Source organism: Lissotriton vulgaris, chromosome 9 (assembly GCF_964263255.1).
Source record: "Lissotriton vulgaris chromosome 9, aLisVul1.2, whole genome shotgun sequence".
Taxonomy (NCBI): Eukaryota; Metazoa; Chordata; class Amphibia; order Caudata; family Salamandridae; genus Lissotriton; species Lissotriton vulgaris.
Window position 1 is genome coordinate 209,307,168 of NC_141697.1, and position 27,191 is coordinate 209,334,358.

Consider the following 27,191-nt stretch of genomic DNA (forward strand, 5'->3'; position numbering starts at 1 on the left):
CAAGGATTGGTAGACATCAGAATACTTTGGAAATATGGAAAATATTTCCAAGGTATTCTGGAAAACAGTAAATTGTCTAACCCTACATGATAAAACTTCTTGAACCCTCTCTCATTATGTAATATTTCAGGACAGGATTGGGTGCAACATTTCTCTAATATATATGTTTTAGAGGGAGAATATTGAACTTGCGAGTGAACTGACAATGTTTTTGGTTTCCTCCATCCCCTTCAAATTCACAGTTCAGGAAATTGAAGCCGCCATTCAAGCAAGTGCTGGTAGAAAGGCATCGGGCCCGATGAGATCCCCACAGATCTTTTTAAATGTAACCCTGACCTCAGGGGAACCCATATTATGAACATTGTAATACCTCCATGTGCTATAAGATCCCAGAGTCCTGGTCAATGGTGGGGGGTCACCTAAATGATACAGACCTATTTTGTTGGTGGACAGTTCTGAAAAATTACTGGGGAGGGCCATTTTTAATCACCTGCAGTCATGGACTGTGGAGAATAATATCTTATATGTGCATCAGTATGGTTTTCGTCCTGGGCTATGTACGGTGGACCAGTGCCTGACCTTATATCTGGTGCTAGATAAATATACTGTCGCCAGGCACTGCGTACTGCACCTGGCTTTATGGACCTCTCCACCACTTTTGAATGTGTGAATAGAACTAAACATGGCTGAAATTATTCAAATTTGGGGTGGATGTTGAATTTGGTTAATTTTCTAAATGGCCTCTATGAAAACTTGAGTTCTAGGGTTCAGTACAGACAGGCAGGCGAATGCTCCGATTCCTTCCCGTTAGCCAGTGGTGTGTGTCAGGGGTGCATGTTGGCACCCCTGCTTTTTACCCTTTATATCAATGATCTGGGTGATTCCTTAATAGATTCTACTGAAGACGTACTGAAAAATGTCAACTTAGCAGTCAGTGCTTTGTTATGACGCTGTGTTCGTGCCGTTCGCAGTTTGGTTGAGTCATTTGTATTTGGCATAATGGCATGGGGCCTAGGCAAGAAAGCCCCAAGAGTATTACATTTGGGAAAGTCAGCAAAGCGCAGTCAAAAGCTTTTGTTATTTAGATCTGTTGTACAGGTACAAGTAAACTCTGCATGTCGGATACTTGGGAGGGCAACAGGTTTACTTTGTAACTTAGCTAAGAGGGAGGGTAGGTCAACAATCTCCCCTGTCCTTAAACTGTACAAAATGCAATGTGTTCCTACTGCCACCTATGGAGTCTGGGTTTGTGGATTTCATAACTCTACCCCAATTCAAGTTGAAGAAAAGCGAATTTGAAGAAGGTTGTTCAACCTCCCGACCCTCCAATGCAAATTTCATTTTGTATTCTGAACTGGACTTAGAGTATATATTTGGCAATATAAAAATGGTCTCCCTTGCTGCTCTGGGTCAGTGTGTGGAATAAGAGGGAGACAAGCTTTAACAGGACTGTTATTGTTTATTGTCTTAAAATGTACGTGGGACTTTCTATTCAATGGTTGAATAGGTGTGTTTCTTATTTGAATTATATTGTTGTGTCAGATTTATTTAGCTCACCTGATCTGAATAATAAGATGACTTAAAAAAGTGGTGAAGGAGAAATGTACATATTATATCATTTATCAGTGGTTTGAGGAGGCAGTAAATAAGAACACAATTTGTTATTATTATTCTCTGCTCACAATGTGTGATACCCCCTTGTACCTTAGATTAGAATTAACTCAATGAGAGAGGTCTCTCCTATTTTGATTTAGGTTGGGGATGGTTTAGAGCTCAGCATGCCTTTATGAAACTGAATGTGTATGGAGCAAATAACTAACTGTCCTTGTGAAAGAAAAGTGGAACAATCCAGACTACATTTTATGTTTTTTTTTGTGGTTCTTACCGACAACTTCTTCAGTTATGTCCTAAACCTTTATTGAGAAGACTAGCTGTTCAGAAATGTAGAGTAGTGTTAATCCATCTTCAAATGCTAAATTGCCTGGACATTTGTTTCACTGTATGCAACTATCTTAAGATGACCATTTGCAATGGAATATCAATGGAGGGAAGGCTATAGGTGCTCCTTTTGTTGCAGATGGACCTGTATTATTTGATTAATTACTGTGTTTTATTGGTATTATTTATTGCAATGCACACAGATGGTATTTTATAACAGCAAATGCATACTCTTTTAAATTGTGCTTTTATGATCATTTTAAGATCGAATAACGATTTATTGACTGTAAGTTGACTTAGATTCTCCACTCTGTGTGCCTTCACTCCACTCACAAATTGATGTAATTTGCAACATATACTCTCTATGATTATCTGAAGTACATTCTCACATACCACTATCTTCACAAAATATGGAGCTGGGCAATCTAAGTGACTGCAATATGTTGTCAAACTAAGCCAAAATCATTAGCAAAAATAAATATTGTATACATTAACCGATAAATCTTGCATCCATCAAGTTATTATCTGAGCAATAAAAACTGTTATGAGCATTGTCATCATCTCTACCCTAACATGTGCAATATATATTGTTATAGAAGGATGATAATAACAGCCATAATTAGGGAATTTCTGGAATCTACTATTGTACATTTTCATAATGTATACATTGTCATTGAATCTGTGACTTGTTGTTTTTTTTAGTGACACATATTCACATTTTGGTTATTGACACAAAATTATATATTGTGAGAAATTGGGTTGTTGGTTGACGGGGAGGAACCCTACTGAAGCAACATTCACAATCTTTGTGGGGGTGAATCTCAAAAGTCATTACATTTACCTATGCTTAACATTCTGGTAGCTTGGCACAAAAGTAGCCAGGCTTAACTTAGATACAATGTGTAAGTACTTATGTATCACTTAAAGATTCATAAAGTGAAAACACAACACAAGAAATATCTCATACCAATTGTGAAAAATAGAGTAGAATTTCATAAATTTTATGACACCTAAATGACAATATTCAAATCATTGGAACCAGAGTTATGAACTTTCAAAGTTTAAAGTGGGAAATATCTCCTAAATTATCAAAGCATCTACTGTGGACATCTAATCCCTCGAGACCAGGGCAAAGGTCACATAGACAAAGTGGATTGGGCCCAGTCTGCACTTATTTTTAGACAGAGAAGACATTTTGAAAGAAAATGTCTGAGAAGGCAAAGTTCAGTGGGGAAAGGCAGCAGGCAGTATCTGGGGAGGAGGCATTGTCGTCAGGGAGCCGCTGGACAAAGTTGTGATGAAGATTTCAACATTCTGACCGGGTGCCATAGTATCCAGAAAGGGCGACACATTATCTCTGCTTTTATCGGCAGGAAACTGCTGCTAAAGCGGCGATAATGGGCTTGATGATATGCCCTTGAGCATTACTATAGAAGCCCAGGTTCTGGTGTTAACCTGGGCTTCTATGGTAATTCACAAGGGCATATTATCAAGCCTATTATCGCTGCTTTAGTGGCAGTTTCCTACCGATAAAAGCGGCAATGATGTATCGCCCTTTCTTGATAATGTAGCCCCTAGTCTTTTATTTTGAAATTGAAAATCTCCGGAGGGACAAAGCTGATGAGGGCTCCATGACCTTTTCTGTTCCTTAGGCTCTGATCAGGAGGCCAGGTCCATCTAGCCACTGGAGTCGCTATTGATGTCCTGTGTTAAAGGAGAAGGGCAACGCTCAAACAGCAGGGCAGGTACCTGGTGGATCAGAGGAGGCTTCACGCAACAGAGCAGTCATTCTTGATGCAGCAAAACTGTCCTTCTGAACTACACAGCAGACAACATCAGTATGCAGTCCTCTGACATTCCTTCTGCAGGTCCAGGAGAGAAATGAAGAGTGAATCTGAGAGTCCCATTTTATACATTCATCAATTTTCAATTGTTTTCTTGATTTTTTTACTCATAGTAATAAAGTAACTGTGGAAATAACTGAGATGATTTGACCAACAAATGTGGCAAATTTAACAATTCATTAATACTCTGTTGCATGGCAGGACCTTTAATATGGCTGCCAAATTCGGAGTTGTAATAGTATGAGGACATGGCAGTCCCTTGTTGATGTCTAGCAATAATTGTACCCAGAAGCACTATAAGAGCAGTGAGGGCAGTTGACACGCTTCACAGACGCCAACTGCAGGGGCAGCAGTGCGTCGTTGAAGCTGGAGCTAGGTATTATCTAGGTAAGCACCATCTGTAGGAGTAACTCGTGCGCCTACTTTTAGTAGTTAACTTCTGCATCATTATAATATTTTAATTGCACTCTCTTCTCACATACGCAAGCTACATCTTGACACATTGGTGCTCGAGGATAATACAGAGAGGTTTGTAATTAACGTAATTAACCTCTTTTAATATTTCTAGTGTTATTGAGCTTGTGCAAGAGAAAATTCTACAGCATCTCAATGGTCCAGTTTTTCTAATTGTTTATGTATTTCACCATAAGTGTTACACATCGAATGCGACATATGGGCATAAGAATAGTCAGTTATTCACTATGTTTTAGATCTAATGCAATGGTCCCCTTTTTCTAATGGTTTATATATTTCACCATAAGTGTCACACAACGAATGCGACACATGGGCATAAGAATAGTTAGTTATTTACTATGCTTTTGATCTAATGCATGAACCATGTGCACACTGGTAACCATGTATGATCAGTGTCTATCGTGGCTAGCGCGTATAATCATAGGTTGACTCCCAATTCCAGTGAATATGGGTAATATAGATAATATCCCTGAAATTGCATTGTACAACTGTTGTGGGAAAATGTGCTTATCTCTTGGCCTTAAAGTATAGACATACCTAAAGCTAAGTAATCATTTTGTGCAGGAATGCTTCCACATTTTTCAAAGTAGCTGTACGAGAATTTCCAACTATGCAGGACTTTTCAAGTATAGCATAATCATGAGGTTCATTCTCTAGGATCTTGTACTTTATATTTGCACTCATACTATAAGTGTAATCTAGACTATGTGGATGGATCTCATGCCACATAGTTGGCCACAATGTAGTCATACTCTGCATATTTCATTTCAGCATGAACCTTTTTGAATCAGTGGCTGCTAATTATCAGCCCTCTCTCCGATTTCAAATAGACAACATTTCAATGGATACAACTAAAACTTGAAACTGTTTGTGTAACTTCCTAAGTAAGTTTGAGGCACTTGCTCTATTCTAAGTATTTTCTGTGGGGCTGCCTTAGTCTTCATGGTCAGCAACTCTCTCTAGAAGAGATATTGGAGAAGTCACTTTTACTTGTTGCTCTTTTCACACAGGTGTATCTTTTTTCTTTCTTTCTCTGATCTTTTTGATCATTTTGTAATTTGTGGATTATTCCAATGGCATTCAACACTTGAATTTAACATCCTGAAGATGATTTATCTGATGTCTTCCATATAGACCGATAAGTAAACAATCCCACCTATTTTCGCTTTGAATTATTTTTCTTAAGGATCTGTTTTCTGTTTGATAAATTACAGCTTCCTGTTGGAAATATTGTTTGTTAGAAAGAGGTGTTCCCACTAGTGACAATGAGGTGTTTGTAATATCAAATCATCTGAAATCCTCAGTTGCTATGTGTTTTTTCATAAAGGCATTTATATCAGTCTTTTGTACCCTTGAAAGTTTTTTTATTATAACGTTACTCTTTGAAACATTTACACTCATGTAAGACCATTTTGTAGCAGATTTTCTTTAATTAAAATGAGTCAATCAAATTTCTAAATAACTCAATGTAAGCTACTAGATAGAGCTTGCCATAATTATCTGCATATTGAATACTAAAATTGTGTGTAAGTTAGAAAATTCCCTGAAGGCGTACCTACCTGCTAATACATTGATTACCCAAGCCTCCAAGCGAGTATTGGGTTTCCCACTTTTTCTTGTATTAATTTTACACAGACAACTGTCTGTTGTGGGTCACTTTGTTTGAAGTGTTTTTTCTGTAATTGATTTTGATTATCTCTTTCGGTAGGCCTCATCATATCCATGTCTGAGGCTGAGACTCTCTCATATACAGATACATATATTTAACAAATAGCCGGTGACTCATCCCTTTTACGTAAGGGAGGCCCTAAAACACAACTACCATATAAATCAGATTTGAACCAGTTGGAAAGGCTTTAGAAGAAATTGGTTTGAACAGAATTGCATGCTAAATTTCTAACTGACTGTCTCAATGCTAACATAATCCCCACAGGGTTACAAAATAGGAACATACCAATAATTTTCACTGAAGATGAGGACTTTAAAATTGGGTTTAGCTATGCTGCCAACAAGTGCGCACGCAACTGGATGGTGTTAAGCATTGAAGCATATCAAATTACTTATGAAAGAAATTTAGAACATAGAGAAATAAATGAACACTGACGCAAGCATCACAAATAGAAATTCCTCTTGGATAAAATCTCATTAACGTTAAAAGAATGTGAAGAATTTAATACACATATGAAAACTGACAAATTACAAAAAGATATTGAAAGGTACAGCAAGGACAGAACTTATCCATATCTCAACAAAGATTTTTATGTTCCTCAGGGCCTCAATCAACCATTTCATAAAAGAACAACATTTTCAGACACCAACTCAGACACAGGCAGCGACCAGTCCTTAGTTAACTCTTGTCATCAGCAGTACGAACAACAGCTCTCCACATCTCGTCAGGCTTTTAAGGACAGGATCGGAGGGGGTCGGGCCCCCCCAGAGCCAGCGGGCAGCGAAATGAGGATGGTCTCACCACCAATATACACCAGGGTTCAAGCAGAAGAGGAACCAATAATACGAGTTGGAGGTTCTTCCCAAACCATCCTCATTTTTAATCTGTCGAAACGTACACTATCAGAATTGGAAATTTCCGTTCCTTCTGCAGGTCTTTCCTTTGTTCCAACTTGTAGAAATGATTTATTTCAAACAACATTGAAACTATACAGATTGTTTTCGTTTGATTAAACTTAAAAGAAAAATTCCGACCAATGTGTCAATACCCTCAAATTACATCACAGGTTTACGCATGCCATCCACTTTTTTCCAGCGATTACGATGCTCGCGAAAGAGATTGGAACATTTGAAAAAGCTATCTTAACAGAAGTGGACAATTTATTCAAGGAAACAACAAATGACCAATACAATCTCTCTAGAAATGAACAAAAAGCGTTACAACACCTACAGACCCTTCCTGAAACTCATATAACCGGCAGACAAGGGCAGTGGGATAGTCAAATAGGACAAAGATGCATACAGATTAAGCGTGGGCGTAAAATCCGTTTCGCGGGCGAATTTGCAGATTATTGACGATTTCGCGAATCGCGCAAATTTACCCAATAATCCGCAAATTCGCAAGCTGCGAATTATTTTGCTTGGTCGCGCTTGAAAAATACATTATCGCGCGCGCGGCGTTGACTCTAAGCCTGCCATGTTGTTTTTCTCCTGGTTTTGTGTGTGCTGCGCCATTTTAGATTTTGCAGCGTGATCACGTGCAATTACGTCATTGCGGCTTGCCATCTTGCACGGCGAGAGTTTGACAACACGAGTACCTCATAAAGACCCGCGACGGCCACAGCTGACTTCCGGCAGGAGGTTTGAACAGCTCGCGTTCCCGAAATTGCAAAAATTGCAATTCTGCACAAGAAATCAACCGTAGGAAGCATAAACCTTGTGAAAATGATGATTTTGATCAGAATAACTCCTCAAATTGACATTTGGCTGCACATTTTGGTGCAGGAGTCCATTTTTTGGGCGGGGGGGAGGAAGGAAGTGCCCCAAATTCTCCAACTTCTTGTTCCTGTCCAGCAGGCTCCTCCCAGTGCTTTGTCCATGTTCTGATCACTTTTCATTTGGCTGTTGAGCTGGAAGGATTACTTTTTCTGGCTGATGGTGGATATTTGTATTTGAGGACTTTCTGGACTTTGGAGCGAGTTTGGATCACTTTTGGACTTGAGATTTTACAAGTAAGTTGGTGTTGTTTGTTTGGGGCATTGCAGTTGAGGCAACTCCAGTTCTAAAACTTTTTTCACAACTTTAAGAAAATATATATTGTGGTGGGTAGCTAGCCACAGTATCCAGTAGGCCCAGGGTTAGTCATGGGTGCATGATAAACTGTTTCTGTGATTTTTTTAACTTAATTCTCTTTATGTCATGGAATTTTAGCTCACTGTTATATGTTGTTTTTTGTTTTAATTTTGGCCTGTAAAGCCTCACTAGCCAGTAGGCCCAGGGGTACTCAGTGGTGCATGGACCAAGTCTTTCTGTGGGGTGTCTTGAATTCAAACATCATTGAGGGCAGGATGGCATGGGATTGTGGTCATTTTTGAGTGTTTTTTGATTTGTGGGGGTGTTGTTGGGGCCTGGCCATGTAGGTGGGGGCCATCCTGAGGCCTGGTACAGGCAGGGCCTGGCCATGTGGTAGGGGGTGAAGGGGCCGTTTTGAAGGCAGGCAGTGTGCTCAGGCCTGCACCCATGTTGCCTTGCTTTCATCTATTAAGCCCGGGGGTACTCAGTGGTGCATGGGCCTAGTCTTTCTCTGGGGTGTCTTGAATTCAAACATCATTGAGGGCATGGATGGCATGGCATTGTGGTCATTTTTGAGTGTTTTTTGAGTTTTGGGGGTGTTGTTGGGGCCTGGCCATGTAGGTGGGAGCCATCCTGAGGCCTGGTACAGGCAGGGCCTGGCCATGTGGTGGGGGTCAAGGGGCCAATTTGAAGGCAGGCAGGGTGCTCAGGCCTGCACCCACTTTCCCTTGCTTTCAACCATTATTCCCAAGGGCTACTCAGTGGTCATGGGCCTAGTCTTTCTCTGGGGTGTCTTGAATGTAAACATCATTGAGGGCATGGATGGCATGGGATTGTGGTAAATTTTGAGTGTTTTTTGATTTTTGGGGGTGTTGTTGGGGCCTGGCCATGTGGGTGGGGGCCATCTTGAGGCCTGGTACAGGCACGGCCTGGCCATATGGTGGGGGTCAAGGGGCCATTTTGAAGGCAGGCAGTGTGCTCAGGCCTGCACCCACTTTGCCTTGCTTTCAACCATTATGCCCAAGGGTTACTCAGTGTGCATGGGCCTAGTCTTTCCCTGGGGTGTCTTGAATTTAAACATCATTGAGGGCATGGATGGCATGAGATTGTGGTGGGTTTTGAGTGTTTTTCCAATTTTTGGGGGTGTTGTTGGGGCCTGGCCATGTGGGTGGGGGCCATCTTGAGGCCTGGTACAGGCAGGGCCTGGCCGTGTGGTGGGGGTCAAGGGGGCATTTTGAAGGCAGGCAGTGTGCTTAGGCCTGTACCCACTTTGCCTTGCTTTCAACCATTATGCCCAAGGGCTACCCAGTGGTGAATGGGCCTAGTCTTCCTCTGGGGTGTCTTGAATTTAAACATCATTGAGGACATGGATGGCATGGGATTGTGGTGATTTTTCAGTGTTTTCCGACTTTTGGGGTGGTGTTGGGGCCTGGCCATGTGGGTGGGGGCCATTTTGAGGCCTGGGACAGGCAGGGCCTGGCCATGTGGTGAGGGTCAAGGGGCCATTTTTAAGCCAGGCAGTGTGCTCAGGCCTGCATCCAGTTTGCCTTGCTTTTAACCATTATGCCCAGGGGTACTCAGTGGTGCATGGGCCTAGTCTTTCTCTGGGGTGTCTTGAATTTAAACATCATTGAGGGCATGGATGCCATGGGATTGTGGTGAATTTTGAGTGTTTTTCGATTTGTGGGGGTGTTGTTGGGGCCTGGCCATGTGGGTGGGGGCCATCTTGAGGCCTGGTACAGGCAGGGCCTGGCCATGTGGTGGGGGTCAAGGGGCCATTTTGAAGGCAGGCAGTGTGCTCAGGCCTCAACCCACTTTGCCTTGCTTTCAACCAATATGCCAATATGCCCAAGGACTACTCAGTGGTGCATGGGCCTAGTCTTTCTCTGGGGTGTCTTGAATTTAAACGTCATTGAGGACATAGATGGCATGGGATTGTGGTGATTTTTGAGTGTTTTTCGATTTTTGGGGGTGTTGTTGTGGCCTGGCCATTTGGGCGGGGGCCATCTTGAGGCCTGGTAGAGGCAGGGCCTGGCCATGTGGTGAGTGTCAAGGGGCCATTTCGAAGGCAGGCAGTGTGCTCAGGCCTGCACCCACTTTGCCTTGCTTTCAAACATTATGCCCAAGGGCTACTCAGTGGTGCATGGGCCTAGTATTTCTCTGGGGTGTCTTGAATTTAAACATCATTGAGGGCATGGATGTCATGGGATTGTTGTGATTTTTGAGTGTTTCTCAATTTTTTGGGGTGTTGATGGGGCCTGCCATGTGGGTGGTGGCCATCTTGAGGCCTGGTACAGGCAGGGCCTGGCCATGTGGTGGGGGTCAAGGGGCCATTTTGAAGGCAGGCAGTGTGCTCAGGCCTGCACCCACTTTGCCTTGCTTTCAACCAATATGCCAATATGCCCAAGGGCTACTCAGTGGTGCATGGGCCTAGTCTTTCTCTGGGGTGTCTTGAATTTAAACATCATTGAGGGCATGGATGGCATGGGATTGTGGTGATTTTTTAGTGTTTTTCGATTTTTGGGGATGTTGTTGTGGCCTGGCCATGTGGGTGGGGGCCATATTATGGCCTGGGACAGGCAGGGCCTGGCCATGTGGTGATGGTCAAGGGGCCGTTTTTAAGCCAGGCAGTGTGCTCAGGCCTGCACCTAGTTTGCCATGCTTTCAACCATTATGCCCAGGGGTACTCAGTGGTGCATGGGCCTAGTCTTTCTCTGGGGTGTCTTGAATTTAAACATCATTGAGGGCATGGATGGCATGGGAATTATGGTGAATTTTTAGTGTTTTTCGATTTTTGGGGGTGGTGTTGGGGCCTGGCCATGTGGGTGGGGGCCATTTTGAGGCCGGGGACAGGCAGGGCCTGGCCATGTGGTGAGGGTCAAGGGGCCATTTTTAAGCCAGGCAGTGTGCTCAGGCCTGCATCCAGTTTGCCTTGCTTTCAACCATTATGCCCAGGGGTACTCAGTGGTGCATGGGCCTAGTCTTTCTCTGGGGTGTCTTGAATTTAAACATCATTGAGGGAATGGATGGCATGGGATTGTGGTGAATTTTGAGTGTTTTTCGATTTTTGGGGGTTTTGTTGGGGCCTGGCCATGTGGGTGGGGGCCATCTTGAGGCCTGGTACAGGCAGGGCCTGGCCATGTGGTGGGGGTCAAGGGGCCATTCTGAAGGAAGGCAGTGTGCTCAGGCCTTCACCCACTTTGCCTTGCTTTCAACGATTATGCCCAAGGGCTACTCAGTGGTGCATGGGCCTAGTCTTTCCCTGGGGTGTCTTGAATTTAAACATCATTGAGGGCATGGATGGCATGGGATTGTGGTGATTTTTGAGTGTTTTTCGATTTTTGGGGATGTTGTTGTGGCCTGGCCATGTGGGTGGGGGCCATCCAATGGCCTGGGACAGGCAGGGCCTGGCGATGTGGTGATAGTCAAGGGGCCGTTTTTAAGCCAGGCAGTGTGCTCAGGCCTGCACCCAGTTTGCCTTGCTTTCAACCATTATGCCCAGGGGTACTCAGTGGTGCATGGGCCTAGTCTTTCTCTGGGGTGTCTTGAATTTAAACATCATTGAGGGCATGGATGGCATGGGATTATGGAGAATTTTGAGTGTTTTTCGATTTTTGGGGGTGTTGTTAGGGCCTGGCCCTGTGGGTGGGTGCCATCTTGAGGCCCGGTACAGGCAGGGCCTGGCCATGTGGTGGGGGTCAAGGGGCCAGTTTGAAGGCAGGCAGTGTGCTCAGGCCTGCACCAGCTTTGCCTTGCTTTAAACCATTATGCCCAAGGGCTACACAGTGGTGCATGGGCCTAGTCTTCTATGGGGTGTCTTGAATTTAAACATCATTGAGGGCATGGGATTGTGGTGAATTTGGAGGGTTTTTCGATTTTTGGGGGTGTTGTTGGGGCCTGGCCATGTGGGTGGGGGCCATCTTGAGGCCTGGTACAGGCAGGGCCTGGCCATGTGGTGGGGATCAAGGGGCCATTTTTAAGCCAGGCAGTGTGCTCAGGCCTGCATCCAGTTTGCCTTGCTTTCAAACATTATGCCCAGGGGTATTCAGTGGTGCATGGGCCTGATCTTTCTCTGGGGTGTCTTGAATTTAAACATCATTGAGGGCATGGATGGCATGGGATTGTGGTGACTTTTGAGTGTTTTTCGACTTTTGGGGGTGGTGTTGGGGCCTTTGTTCATGTGAGTGTGGGCCATTTTGAGGCCTCCGACAGGCAGGGCCTGGCCATGTGGTGGGGGTCAAGGGGCCATTTTGAAGGCAGGCAGTGTGCTCAGGCCTGCATCCAGTTTGCCTTGCTTTTAACCATTATGCCCAGGGGTAGTCAGTGGTGCATGGGCCTAGTCTTTCTCTGGGGTGTCTTGAATTTAAACATCATTGAGGACATGGATGGCATGGGATTGTGGTGATTTTTCAGTGTTTTCTGACTTTTGGGGTGGTGTTGGGGCCTGGCCATGTGGGTGGGGGCCATTTTGAGGCCTGGGACAGGCAGGGCCTGGCCATGTGGTGAGGGTCAAGGGGCCATTTTTAAGCCAGGCAGTGTGCTCAGGCCTGCATCCAGTTTGCCTTGCTTTTAACCATTATGCCCAGGGGTACTCAGTGGTGCATGGGCCTAGTCTTTCTCTGGGGTGTCTTGAATTTAAACATCATTGAGGGCCTGGATGGCATGGGATTGTGGTGAATTTTGAGTGTTTTTCGATTTTTGGGGGTGTTGTTGGGGCCTGGCCATGTGGGTGGGGGCCATCTTGAGGTCTGGTACAGGCAGGGCCTGGCCATGTGGTTGGGGTCAAGTGGCCATTCTGAAGGAAGGCAGTGTGCTCAGGCCTGCACCCACTTTGCCTTGCTTTCAACGATTATGCCCAAGGGGGGCTACTCAGTGGTGCATGGGCCTAGTCTTTCTCTGGGGTGTCTTGAATTTAAACATCATTGAGGGCATGGATGGCATGGGATTGTGGTGAATTTTGAGTGTTTTTCGATTTGTGGGGGTGTTGTTGGGGCCTGGCCATGTGGGTGGGGGCCATCTTGAGGCCTGGTACAGGCAGGGCCTGGTCATGTGGTGGGGGTCAAGGGGCCATTTTGAAGGCAGGCAGTGTGCTCAGGCCTCCACCCACTTTGCCTTGCTTTCAACCAATATGCCAATATGCCCAAGGGCTACTCAGTGGTGCATGGGCCTAGTCTTTCTCCTGGGTGTCTTGAATTTAAACATCATTGAGGACATAGATGGCATGGGATTGTGGTCATTTTTGAGTGTTTTTCGATTTTTGGGGGTGTTGTTGTGGCCTGGCCATTTGGGCGGGGGCCATCTTGAGGCCTGGTACAGGCAGGGCCTGGCCATGTGGTGAGTGTCAAGGGGCCATTTTGAAGGCAGGCAGTGTGCTCAGGCCTGCACCCACTTTGCCTTGCTTTCAAACATTATGCCCAAGGGCTACTCAGTGGTGCATGGGCCTAGTATTTCTCTGGGGTGTCTTGAATTTAAACATCATTGAGGGCATGGATGTCATGGGATTGTTGTGATTTTTGAGTGTTTCTCGATTTTTTGGGGTGTTGATGGGGCCTGCCATGTGGGTGGTGGCCATCTTGAGGCCTGGTACAGGCAGGGCCTGGCCATGTGGTGGGGGTCAATGGGCCATTTTGAAGGCAGGCAGTGTGCTCAGGCCTGCACCCACTTTGCCTTGCTTTCAACCAATATGCCAATATGCCCAAGGGCTACTCAGTGGTGCATGGGCCTAGTCTTTCTCCGGGGTGTCTTGAATTTAAACATCATTGAGGGCATGGATGGCCTGGGATTGTGGTGATTTTTTAGTGTTTTTCGATTTTTGGGGATGTTGTTGTGGCCTGGCCATGTGGGTGGGGGCCATATTATGGCCTGGGACAGGCAGGGCCTGGCCATGTGGTGATGGTCAAGGGGCCGTTTTTAAGCCAGGCAGTGTGCTCAGACCTGCACCCAGTTTGCCATGCTTTCCACCATTATGCCCAGGGGTACTCAGTGGTGCATGGGCCTAGTCTTTCTCTGGGGTGTCTTGAATTTAAACATCATTGAGGGCATGGATGGCATGGGATTATGGTGAATTTTTAGTGTTTTTCGATTTTTGGGGGTGGTGTTGGGGCCTGGCCATGTGGGTGGGGGCCATTTTGAGGCCGGGGACAGGCAGGGCCTGGCCATGTGGTGAGGGTCAAGGGGCCATTTTTAAGCCAGGCAGTGTGCTCAGGCCTGCATCCAGTTTGCCTTGCTTTCAACCATTATGCCCAGGGGTACTCAGTGGTGCATGGGCCTAGTCTTTCTCTGGGGTGTCTTGAATTTAAACATCATTGAGGGTATGGATGGCATGGGATTGTGGTGAATTTTGAGTGTTTTTCGATTTTTGGGGGTGTTGTTGGGGCCTGGCCATGTGGGTGGGGGCCATCTTGAGGCCTGGTACAGGCAGGGCCTGGCCATGTGGTGGGGGTCAAGGGGCCATTCTGAAGGAAGGCAGTGTGCTCAGGCCTTCACCCACTTTGCCTTGCTTTCAACGATTATGCCCAAGGGCTACTCAGTGGTGCATGGGCCTAGTCTTTCTCTGGGGTGTCTTGAATTTAAACATCATTGAGGGCATGGATGGCATGGGATTGTGGTGATTTTTGAGTGTTTTTCGATTTTTGGGGATGTTGTTGTGGCCTGGCCATGTGGGTGGGGGCCATCCTATGGCCTGGGACAGGCAGGGCCTGGCGATGTGGTGATAGTCAAGGGGCCGTTTTTAAGCCAGGCAGTGTGCTCAGGCCTGCACCCAGTTTGCCTTGCTTTCAACCATTATGCCCAGGGGTACTCAGTGGTGCATGGGCCTAGTCTTTCTCTGGGGTGTCTTGAATTTAAACATCATTGAGGGCATGGATGGCATGGGATTGTGGTGATTTTTGAGTGTTTTTCGATTTTTTGGGGTGTTGTTGTGGCCTGGCCATTTGGGTGGGGGCCATCTTGAGGCCTGGTACAGGCAGGGCCTGGCCATGTGGTGGGGGTCAAGGGGCCATTTTGAAGGCAGACAGTGTGCTCAGGCCTGCACCCACTTTGCCTTGCTTTCAACCATTATGCCCAAGGGCTACTCAGTGGTGCATGGGCCTAGTCTTTCTCTGGGGTGTCTTGAATTTAAAAATCATTGAGGGCATGGATGGAATGGGATTGTGGTGATTTTTGAGTATTTTTTGATTTTTTGGGGTGTTGATGGGGCCTCGCCATGTGGGTGGGGGCCATCTTGAGGCCTGGTACAGGAAGGGCCTGGCCATGTGGTGGGGGTCAAGGGGCCATTTTGAAGGCAGGAAATGTGCTCAGGCCTGTACCCACTTTGCCTTGCTTTCAACCAATATGCCAATATGCCCAAGGGCTACTCAGTGGTGCATGGGCCTAGTCTTTCTCTGGGGTGTCTTGAATTTAAACAACATTGAGGGCATGGATGGCATGGGATTGTGGTGATTTTTGAGTGTTTTTCGATTTTTGGGGGTGTTTTTGGGCCCTGGCCATGTGGGTGGGGGCCATCTTCAGGCCTGGTACAAGCAGGGCCTGGCCATGTGGTGGGGGTCAAGGGGCAATTTTGAAGGCAGGCAGTGTGCTCAGGCCTGCACCCACTTTGCCTTGCTTTCAACCATTATGCCCAATGGCTACTCAGTGGTGCATGGGCCTAGTCTTTCTCTGGGGTGTCTTAAATTTAAACATCATTGAGGGCATGGATGGCATGGGATTGTGGTGATTTTTGAGTGTTTTTCGACTTTTGGGGGTGGTGTTGGGGCCTGGCCATGTGGGTGGGGGCCATATTATGGCCTGGGACAGGCAGGGCCTGGCCATGTGGTGATGGTCAAGGGGCCATTTTTAAGCCAGGCAGTGTGCTCAGGCCTGCACCCAGTTTGCCATGCTTTCCACCATTATGCCCAGGGGTACTCAGTGGTGCATGGGCCTAGTCTTTCTCTGGGGTGTCTTGAATTTAAACATCATTGAGGGCATGGATGGCATGGGATTATGGTGAATTTTTAGTGTTTTTCGATTTTTGGGGGTGGTGTTGGGGCTAGGCCATGTGGGTGGGGGCAATTTTGAGGCCGGGGACAGGCAGGGCCTGGCCATGTGGTGAGGGTCAAGGGGCCATTTTTAAGCCAGGCAGTGTGCTCAGGCCTGCATCCAGTTTGCCTTGCTTTCAACCATTATGCCCAGGGGTACTCAGTGGTGCATGGGTCTAGTCTTTCTCTGGGGTGTCTTGAATTTAAACATCATTGAGGGAATGGATGGCATGGGATTGTGGTGAATTTTGAGTGTTTTTCGATTTTTGGGGGTGTTGTTGGGGCCTGGCCATGTGGGTGGGGGCCATCTTGAGGCCTGGTACAGGCAGGGCCTGGCCATGTGGTGGGGGTCAAGGGGCCATTCTGAAGGAAGGCAGTGTGCTCAGGCCTTCACCCACTTTGCCTTGCTTTCAACGATTATGCCCAAGGGCTACTCAGTGGTGCATGGGCCTAGTCTTTCTCTGGGGTGTCTTGAATTTAAACATCATTGAGGGCATGGATGGCATGGGATTGTGGTGATTTTTGAGTGTTTTTCGATTTTTGGGGATGTTGTTGTGGCCTGGCCATGTGGGTGGGGGCCATCCTATGGCCTGGGACAGGCAGGGCCTGGCGATGTGGTGATAGTCAAGGGGCCGTTTTTAAGCCAGGCAGTGTGCTCAGGCCTGCACCCAGTTTGCCTTGCTTTCAACCATTATGCCCAGGGGTACTCAGTGGTGCATGGGCCTAGTCTTTCTCTGGGGTGTCTTGAATTTAAACATCATTGAGGGCATGGATGGCATGGGATTATGGTGAATTTTGAGTGTTTTTCGATTTTTGGGGGTGTTGTTGGGGCCTGGCCCTGTGGGTGGGTGCCATCTTGAGGCCCGGTACAGGCAGGGCCTGGCCATGTGGTGGGGGTCAAGGGGCCAGTTTGAAGGCAGGCAGTGTGCTCAGGCCTGCATCCAGTTTGCCTTGCTTTCAACCATTATGCCCAGGGGTATTCAGTGGTGCATGGGCCTGGTCTTTCTCTGGGGTGTCTTGAATTTAAACATCATTGAGGGCATGGATGGCATGGGATTGTGGTGACTTTTGAGTGTTTTTCGACTTTTGGGGGTGGTGTTGGGGCCTTTGTTCATGTGAGTGTGGGCCATTTTGAGGCCTCCGACAGGCAGGGCCTGGCCATGTGGTGGGGGTCAAGGGGCCATTTTGAAGGCAGGCAGTGTGCTCAGGCCTGCACCCACTTTGCCTTGCTTTCAACCATTATGCCCAAGGGCTACTCAGTGGTGCATGGGCCTAGTCTTTCTCTGGGGTGTCTTGAATTTAAAAATCATTGAGGGCATGTATGGAATGGGATTGTGGTGATTTTTGAGTATTTTTTGATTTTTTGGGGTGTTGATGGGGCCTGGCCATGTGGGTGGGGGCCATCTTGAGGCCTGGTACAGGAAGGGCCTGGCCATGTGGTGGGGGTCAAGGGGCCATTTTGAAGGCAGGAAGTGTGCTCAGGCCTGTACCCACTTTGCCTTGCTTTCAACCAATATGCCAATATGCCCAAGGGCTACTCAGTGGTGCATGGGCCTAGTCTTTCTCTGGGGTGTCTTGAATTTAAACAACATTGAGGGCATGGATGGCATGGGATTGTGGTGATTTTTGAGTGTTTTTCGATTTTTGGGGGTGTTTTTGGGCCCTGGCCATGTGGGTGGGGGCCATCTTCAGGCCTGGTACAAGCAGGGCCTGGCCATGTGGTGGGGGTCAAGGGGCAATTTTGAAGGCAGGCAGTGTGCTCAGGCCTGCACCCACTTTGCCTTGCTTTCAACCATTATGCCCAATGGCTACTCAGTGGTGCATGGGCCTAGTCTTTCTCTGGGGTGTCTTAAATTTAAACATCATTGAGGGCATGGATGGCATGGGATTGTGGTGATTTTTGAGTGTTTTTCGACTTTTGGGGGTGGTGTTGGGGCCTGGCCATGTGGGTGGGGGCCATTTTGAGGCCTGGGACAGGCAGGGCCTGGCCATGTGGTGATGGTCAAGGGCCATTTTTAAGCCAGGCAGTGTGCTCAGGCCTGCACCCAGTTTGCCTTGCTTTCAACCATTATGCCCAGGGGTACTCAGTGGTGCATGGGCCTAGTCTTCCTGTGGGGTGTCTTTAATTTAAACATCATTGAGGGCATGGATGGCATGGGATTGTGGTGATTATTGAGTGTTTTTCGATTTTTGGGGGTGTTGTTGGGGCCTGGCCATGTGGGTGGGGGCCATCTTGAGGCCTGGCCATGTGGTGGGGGTCAAGGGGCCATTCTGAAGGAAGGCAGTGTGCTCAGGCCTGCACCCACTTTGCCTTGCTTTCAACCATTATGCCCAAGGGCTACTCAGTGGTGCATGGGCCTAGTCTTTCTCTGGGGTGTCTTGAATTTAAACATCATCGAGGGCATGGATGGCATGGGATTTAGGTGAATTTTGAGTGTTTTTCGATTTTTGGGGGTGTTGTTGGGGCCTGGCCATGTGGGTGGGGGCCATCTTGAGGCCTGGTACAGGCAGGGCCTGGCCATGTGGTGGGGGTCAAGGGGCCATTTTGAAGGCAGGTAGTGTGCTCAGGCCTGTACCCACTTTGCCTTGATTTCAACCAATATGCCAATATGCCCAAGGGCTACTCAGTGGTGCATGGGCCTAGTCTTTCTCTGGGGTGTCTTGAATTTAAACATCATCGAGGGCATGGATGGCATGGTGGGATTGAGGTGAATTTTGAGTGTTTTTTGATTTTTGGGGGTGTTGTTGTGGCCTGGCCATTTGGGTGGGGGCCATTTTGAGGCCTGGTACAGGTAGGGCCTGGCCATATGGTGGGGGTCAAGGGGCCATTTTGAAGGCAGGCAGTGTGCTCAGGCCTGCACCCACTTTGCCTTGCTTTCAACCATTATGCCCAAGGGCTACTCAGTGGTGCATGGGCCTAGTCTTTCTCCGGGGTGTCTTGAATTTAAACATCATTGAGGGCATGCATGGCATGGGATTGTTGTGATTTTTGAGTGTTTTTGGTTTTTTTGGGGTGTTGATGGGGCCTGGCCATTTGGGTGGGGGCCATTTTGAGGCCTGGTACAGGCAGGGCCTGGCCATGTGGTGGGGGTCAAGGGGCCATTTTGAAGGCAGGCAGTGTGCTCAGGCCTGCACCCACTTTGCCTTGCTTTCAACCAATATGCCAATATGCCCAAGGGCTACTCAGTGGTGCATGGGCTTAGTCTTCCTCTGGGGTGTCTTGAATTTAAACATCATTGAGGGCATGGATGGCATGGGAATGTGGTGATTTTTGAGTGTTTTTCGATTTTTGGGGGTGTTGTTGTGGCCTGGCCATGTGGGAGGGGCCATCTTGAGGCCTGGGAAAGGCAGGGCCTGGCCATGTGGTGATGGTCAAGGGGCCATTTTTAAGCCCGGCAGTGTGCTCAGGCCTGCACCCAGTTTGCCTTGCTTTCAACCATTATGTCCAGGGGTACTCAGTGGTGCATGGGCCTAGTCTTTCTCTGGGGTGTCTTGAATTTCAACATCATTGAGGGCATGGATGGCATGGGATTATCGTGAATTTTGAGTGTTTTTCGATTTTTGGGGGTGTTGTTGGGGCCTGGCCATGTGGTGGGGGCCATCTTGAGGCCTGGTACAGGCAGGGCCTGGCCATGTGGTGGGGGTCAAGGGGCCATTTTGAAGGCAGGCAGTGTGCTCATGCCTGCTCCCACTTTGCCTTGCTTTCAACCACTATGCCCAAGGGCTACTCAGTGGTGAATGGGCCTAGTCTTTCTCTGACCTGTCTTGAATTTAAACATCATTGAGGGCATGGATGGCATGGGATTGTGGTGAATTTTGAGTGTTTTTCGATTTTTGGGGGTGGTGTTGGGGCCTGGCCATGTGGGTGGGGGCCATTTTGAGGCCGGGGACAGGCAGGGCCTGGCCATGTGGTGAGGGTCAAGGGGCCATTTTTAAGCCAGGCAGTGTGCTCAGGCCTGCATCCAGTTTGCCTTGCTTTCAACCATTATGCCCAGGGGTACTCAGTGGTGCATGGGCCTAGTCTTTCTCTGGGGTGTCTTGAATTTAAACATCATTGAGGGCGTGGATGGCATGGGATTGTGGTGAATTTTGAGTGTTTTTCGATTTTTGGGGGTGTTGTTGGGGCCTGGCCATGTGGGTGGGGGCCATCTTGAGGCCTGGTACAGGCAGGGCCTGGCCATGTGGTGGGGGTCAAGGGGCCATTCTGAAGGAAGGCAGTGTGCTCAGGCCTTCACCCACTTTGCCTTGCTTTCAACGATTATGCCCAAGGGCTACTCAGTAGTGCATTGGCCTAGTCTTTCTCTGGGGTGTCTTGAATTTAAACATCATTGAGGGCATGGATGGCATGGGATTGTGGTGAATTTTGAGTGTTTTTCGATTGGGGGGGTGTTGTTGGGGCCTGGCCATGTGGGTGGGGGCCATCTTGAGGCCTGGTACAGGCAGGGCCTGGCCATGTGGTGGGGGTCAAGCGGCCATTTTGAAGGCAGGCAGTGTGCTCAGGCCTGCACCCACTTTGCCTTGCTTTCAACCAATATGCCAATATGCCCAAGGGCTACTCAGTGGTGCATGGGCCTAGTCTTTCTCTGGGGTGTCTTGAATTTAAACGTCATTGAGGACATAGATGGCATGGGATTGTGGTGATTTTTGAGCGTTTTTCGATTTTTGGGGGTGTTGTGGCCTGGCCATTTGGGTGGGGGCCATCTTGAGGCCAGGTACAGGCAGGGCCTGGCCATCTGGTGAGTGTCAAGGGGGCATTTTGAAGGCAGGCAGTGTGCTCAGGCCTGCACCCACTTTGCCTTGCTTTCAACCATTATGCCCAAGGGCTACTCAGTGGTGCATGGGCCTAGTCTTTCTCTGGGGTGTCTTGAATTTAAACATCATTGAGGGCATGGATGTCATGGGATTGTGGTGATTTTTGAGTGTTTCTCGATTTTTTGGGGTGTTGATGGGGCCTGGCCATGTGGGTGGTGGCCATCTTGAGGCCTGGTACAGGCAGGGCCTGGCCATGTGGTGGGGATCAATGGGCCATTTTGAAGGCAGGCAGTGTGCTCAGGCCTGCACCCACTTTGCCTTGCTTTCAACCAATATCCCAATATGCCCAAGGGCTACTCAGTGGTGCATGGGCCTAGTCTTTCTCTGGGGTGTCTTGAATTTAAACAACATTGAGGGCATGGATGGCATGGGATTGTGGTGGTTTATTGAGTGTTTTTCGATTTTTTGGGGTGTTGTTGTGGCCTGGCCATTTGGGTGGGGGCCATATTGAGGCCTGGTACAGGCAGGGCCTGGCCATGTGGTGGGGGTCAAGGGGCCATTTTGAAGGCAGACAGTGTGCTCAGGCCTGCACCCACTTTGCCTTGCTTTCAACCATTATGCCCAAGGGCTACTCAGTGGTGCATGGGCCTAGTCTTTCTCTGGGGTGTCTTGAATTTAAAAATCATTGAGGGCATGGATGGCATGGGATTGTGGTGATTTTTGAGTTTTTTTTGATTTTTTGGGGTGTTGATGGGGCCTGGCCATGTGGGTGGGGGCCATCTTGAGGCCTGGTACAGGAAGGGCCTGGCCATGTGGTGGGGGTCAAGGGGCCATTTTGAAGGCAGGCAGTGTGCTCAGGCCTGTACCCACTTTGCCTTGCTTTCAACCAATATGCCAATATGCCCAAGGGCTACTCAATGGTGCATGGGCCTAGTCTTTCTCTGGGGTGTCTTGAATTTAAACAACATTGAGGGCATGGATGGCATGGGATTGTGGTGATTTTTGAGTGTTTTTCGATTTTTGGGGGTGTTTTTGGGCCCTGGCCATGTGGGTGAGGGCCATCTTCAGGCCTGGTACAAGCAGGGCCTGGCCATGTGGTGGGGGTCAAGGGGCAATTTTGAAGGCAGGCAGTGTGCTCAGGCCTGCACCCACTTTGCCTTGCTTTCAACCATTATGCCCAATGGCTACTCAGTGGTGCATGGGCCTAGTCTTTCTCTGGGGTGTCTTAAATTTAAACATCATTGAGGGCATGGATGGCATGGGATTGTGGTGATTTTTGAGTGTTTTTCGACTTTTGGGGGTGGTGTTGGGGCCTGGCCATGTGGGTGGGGGCCATTTTGAGGCCTGGGACAGGCAGGGCCTGGCCATGTGGTGATGGTCAAGGGCCATTTTTAAGCCAGGCAGTGTGCTCAGGCCTGCACCCAGTTTGCCTTGCTTTCAACCATTATGCCCAGGGGTACTCAGTGGTGCATGGGCCTAGTCTTCCTGTGGGGTGTCTTTAATTTAAACATCATTGAGGGCATGGATGGCATGGGATTGTGGTGATTTTTGAGTGTTTTTCGATTTTTGGGGGTGTTGTTGGGGCCTGGCCATGTGGGTGGGGGCCATCTTGAGGCCTGGTACAGGCAGGGCCTGGTCATGTGGTGGGGGTCAAGGGGCCATTCTGAAGGAAGGCAGTGTGCTCAGGCCTGCACCCACTTTGCCTTGCTTTCAACCATTATGCCCAAGGGCTACTCAGTGGTGCATGGGCCTAGTCTTTCTCTGGGGTGTCTTGAATTTAAACATCATCGAGGGCATGGATGGCATGGGATTGAGGTGAAGTTTGAGTGTTTTTCGATTTTTGGGGGTGTTGTTGGGGCCTGGCCATGTGGGTGGGGGCCATCTTGAGGCCTGGTACAGGCAGGGCCTGGCCATGTGGTGGGGGTCAAGGGGCCATTTTGAAGGCAGGTAGTGTGCTCAGGCCTGTACCCACTTTGCCTTGATTTCAACCAATATGCCAATATGCCCAAGGGCTACTCAGTGGTGCATGGGCCTAGTCTTTCTCTGGGGTGTCTTGAATTTAAACATCACTGAGGACATAGATGGCATGGGATTGTGGTGATTTTTGAGTGTTTTGTGATTTTTGGGGGTGTTGTTGTGGCCTGGCCATTTGTGTGGGGGCCATTTTGAGGCCTGGTACAGGCAGGGCCTGGCCATATGGTGGGGGTCAAGGGGCCATTTTGAAGGCAGGCAGTGTGCTCAGGCCTGCACCCACTTTGCCTTGCTTTCAACCATTATGCCCAAGGGCTACTCAGTGGTGCATGGGCCTAGTCTTTCTCTGGGGTGTCTTGAATTTAAACATCATTGAGGGCATGCATGGCATGGGATTGTTGTGATTTTTGAGTGTTTTTCGTTTTTTTGGGGTGTTGATGGGGCCTGGCCATTTGGGTGGGGGCCATTTTGAGGCCTGGTACAGGCAGGGCCTGGCCATGTGGTGGAGGTCAAGGGGCCATTTTGAAGGCAGGCAGTGTGCTCAGGCCTGCACCCACTTTGCCTTGCTTTCAACCAATATGCCAATATGCCCAAGGGCTACTCAGTGGTGCATGGGCTTAGTCTTTCTCTGGGGTGTCTTGAATTTAAACATCATTGAGGGCATGGATGGCATGGGAATGTGGTGATTTTTGAGTGTTTTTCGATTTTTGGGGGTGTTGTTGTGGCCTGGCCATGTGGGAGGGGCCATCTTGAGGCCTGGGACAGGCAGGGCCTGGCCATGTGGTGATGGTCAAGGGCCATTTTTAAGCCCGGCAGTGTGCTCAGGCCTGCACCCAGTTTGCCTTGCTTTCAACCATTATGTCCATGGGTACTCAGTGGTGCATGGGCCTAGTCTTTCTCTGGGGTGTCTTGAATTTCAACATCATTGAGGGCATGGATGGCATGGGATTATGGTGAATATGGAGTGTTTTTCGATTTTTGGGGGTGTTGTTGGGGCCTGGCCATGTGGTGGGGGCCATCTTGAGGCCTGGTACAGGCAGGGCCTGGCCATGTGGTGGGGGTCAAGGGGCCATTTTGAAGGCAGGCAGTGTGCTCATGCCTGCTCCCACTTTGCCTTGCTTTCAACCACTATGCCCAAGGGCTACTCAGTGGTGAATGGGCCTAGTCTTTCTCTGACGTGTCTTGAATTTAAACATCATTGAGGGCATGGATGGCATGGGATTGTGGTGATTTTTGAGTGTTTTCCTACTTTTGGGGGTGGTTTAGGGGCCTGGCTATGTGGGTGGGGGCCATTTTGAGGCATAGGACAGGCAGGGCCTGGCCATGTGGTGGGGGTCAAGGGTCAATTTTTAAGCCAGGCAGTGTGCTCAGGCCTGCATCCAGTTTGCCTTGCTTTCAACCATTATGCCCAAGTCTACTCAGTGGTGCATGGGCCTAGTCTTTCTCTGGGGTGTCTTGAATTTAAACATCATTGAGGGCATGGATGGCATGGGATTGTTGTGAATTTTGAGTGTTTTTCGATTTTTGGGGGTGTTGTTGGGGCCTGGCCATGTGGGTGGGGACCATCTTGAGGCCTGGTACAGGCAGAGCCTGGCCTGTGGTGGAGTTCAAGGGGCCATTTTGAAGGCAGGCAGCGTGCTCAGGCCTGCACTCACTTTGCCTTGCTTTCAACCATTATGCCCAAGGGCTACTCAGTGGTGCATGGGCCTAGTCTTTCTCTGGGGTGTCTTGAATTTAAACATCATTGAGGGCATGGATGGCATGGGATTGTGGTGATTTTTGAGTGATTTTCGACTTTTGGGGGTGTTGTTGGGGCCTGGCCATGTTGGTGGGGGCCATTTTGAGGCCTGGAACAGGCAGGGCCTGGCCATGTGGTGGGGGTCAAGGGGCCATTTTTAATCCAGGCAGTGTGCTCAGGCCTGCACCCAGTTTGCCTTGCTTTCAACCTTTATGCCCAGGGGAACCCAGTGGTGCATGGGCCTAGTCTTTGTATGGGATGTCTTGAATTTAAACATCATTGAGGTCATGGATGGCATGGGATTGTGGGGATTTTTGAGTGTTTTTCGACTTTTTGGGGTGTATAACTGATGTTCCTCTGGCTTCCATTGCTTTTAGGTGCACAAGAGAACCACCAGTGCCTGGAGGAAGTCCTGCAGTGGTGTGTGCAGCACAACGTCGCTTTGGCCACAGACAAGACAACTATGCAACTCGTGCAACTGCGGCCTGCTGACATCTCAAGAAGATGGTTCCAAAGAAAGTTGGCCGTAGCGCCTCAGCGAAAAAAGTAGCCAGTGCCACTGCCAGTAAGAAGAAGCAGAAGAAGCAAGTGGCACCACCTACCAAGGAGACTGATGTGCCCGCTGACACCTTTTTTGGGAAAAAAAAACTTCGCCTGCAGCAGCAGCGGTGTCATCCGGGGACCAAGCTGGAAACAGCACCTCCGCTTCATTGGGCTCAGTGCCACCACGCCAAGTTAGGTCAAAGACCACCATGAGCGCAAAGGTGGAAAACGTGGTTGTTTGTTCGATTTGTAAAACATCAGTTAGTCGGGGTAAGCTTGGTACCAACTATGGTACCGGAGGCCAGAGAGGTCATCTCAAGTTACACCACCCTATACAGTGGGAAGCACACATGAGGAAGATCGAGGAAGCCAAAAGAAAAAAAATCCAAATGTATCCTTTGATATTGAAACTGATGATGACGAGAATCTGATTGTGCAGGGGGGAAATGAAGAAGCGACAGACATTTTTTCTGGTACACCCAGTACCCCTGGCAGCAGCACTGCAGTGGTATCGCCCACACCCTCAACCCCTGCAACATCTATGAGGCACACTAAGAGTGTTGGAGAGACACCAATGCAAAAAACTACATCAATGGGCCTAACTGGTTTGAAGAGGTCATCATCACCATCATCACAGTAGGTTCTATTGACCTGAGGCTAGAGTTGGAGGAATGGCAGCTAGTTAAATACCTAACAGACATGCTTCATCCTTTTGAGGTCACGCGTGAAGTCAGCAGGGAGGACTGTTCTTTGAGCAAAGCTATCCCATTGTTGCGCATGCTAGAGCACTAACTGAAGGAGGTGTCTTCAACGTTGAGAGATGATGGTGGAAAGCAAGCTGCATATCTGTTGGCGGAGAACTTATTAAACTGCCTAGTTGCCAATGAAAGGCTTCAAAAGATACATACAAAAGAACATTACATTTGTGCCACTATTCTGGATCCACGGTACAAAAAGGCAGTGGCCAGCAAAGCATTCATTCCTTTTGATGAGGCAGATGTTTCAAAGTACAAACATTGGATAGCTGTGTCAGCCAGACGGTTCGAAAAAGATCGGCAGAGAATTCAAGTGGAGTTCTGGACTTTTTGGTTCCGTCCAGAGGTGTCAGGGAACAACACCCAAAGACCCCGGAGTTCCACCTGCCTTGGTGCGCAAATGAACAGAAACACGGGCTTCTCGATGGTGGCGTCAAAGACCAAAGGTTTATTACTGCAGGGACACAGAAGTCACAGAAACTACGCATGGGCAGTGTCTAGGAGCCTGTTCAAATTGTACAAAGAGGGTTGCTCCTTATATACTGATTTTTAGCCTTCAGGCGAATTCTTCACATGTTAGTACATTCTCAAAATCTTTGTGTCTCAAACAATAAATATTTGGCGTACACAGGAACTGTTGATAAAATCTGATACGAAACATCTATGAAGAGGGGTTCCCACTAGTTCATCACAATCCCTTGTCAATATTGCATTCAAGAGCCGGACCGCCTCATCGTAAATTTCGTTACCTCCCCCTAATAAAGGCCCAGAAGGAAAGGAGCAGAGCCAGGTGCAGAAGATAGGAAAGCGGGATAAGAGATGTTTGTGGGTCGTAAATGGGCAAGGCTACCGGCTTCGGCCGCCTAATCGTGATCGGGACAATGGACACGAGAACCAGTTCAGGTGGGCTGGCCTCGGGCAGAGGAGGCAGCCTTTGTCGGGTCATGCAGCTACAGCGTGATCTGGTTTAAGGTGCACGTGTCAAGAAAGAGGTGAATCTCCGGCTAAGGCTACGTGTCCTTAATCGAAATGAAGTGATCAGAGGTTATTGCGTATGTGAGGGCAAGAAACACAAAATGGCGGCCATGATCTAAGATGGATGCCGTGGGTAGATCAGAAATGTGTTCATAACAGGAGTGCTCTTGCTCGTAGTATAGCGAAAACACCAGGATATGCTAAATGGATCATTTGCGGTTCGCTGACACCAATATTATGTATTTCCGACAATATTGAAAACACGGGTTCAAATCGTCACGGAACCTCAGACCCTCCTTTTGCCCTTACATAGGCAATTACTCAGTCTATGTCAGAGTCTAGTTCTATACTCATCAGGTCAGTGACATGCTGTTGTATCATCATCCTTTCTCGCGCCTTTTCTCCAACTGCAGGTGGTTTCCTAAAACAGGTTGCAGCACAAAGA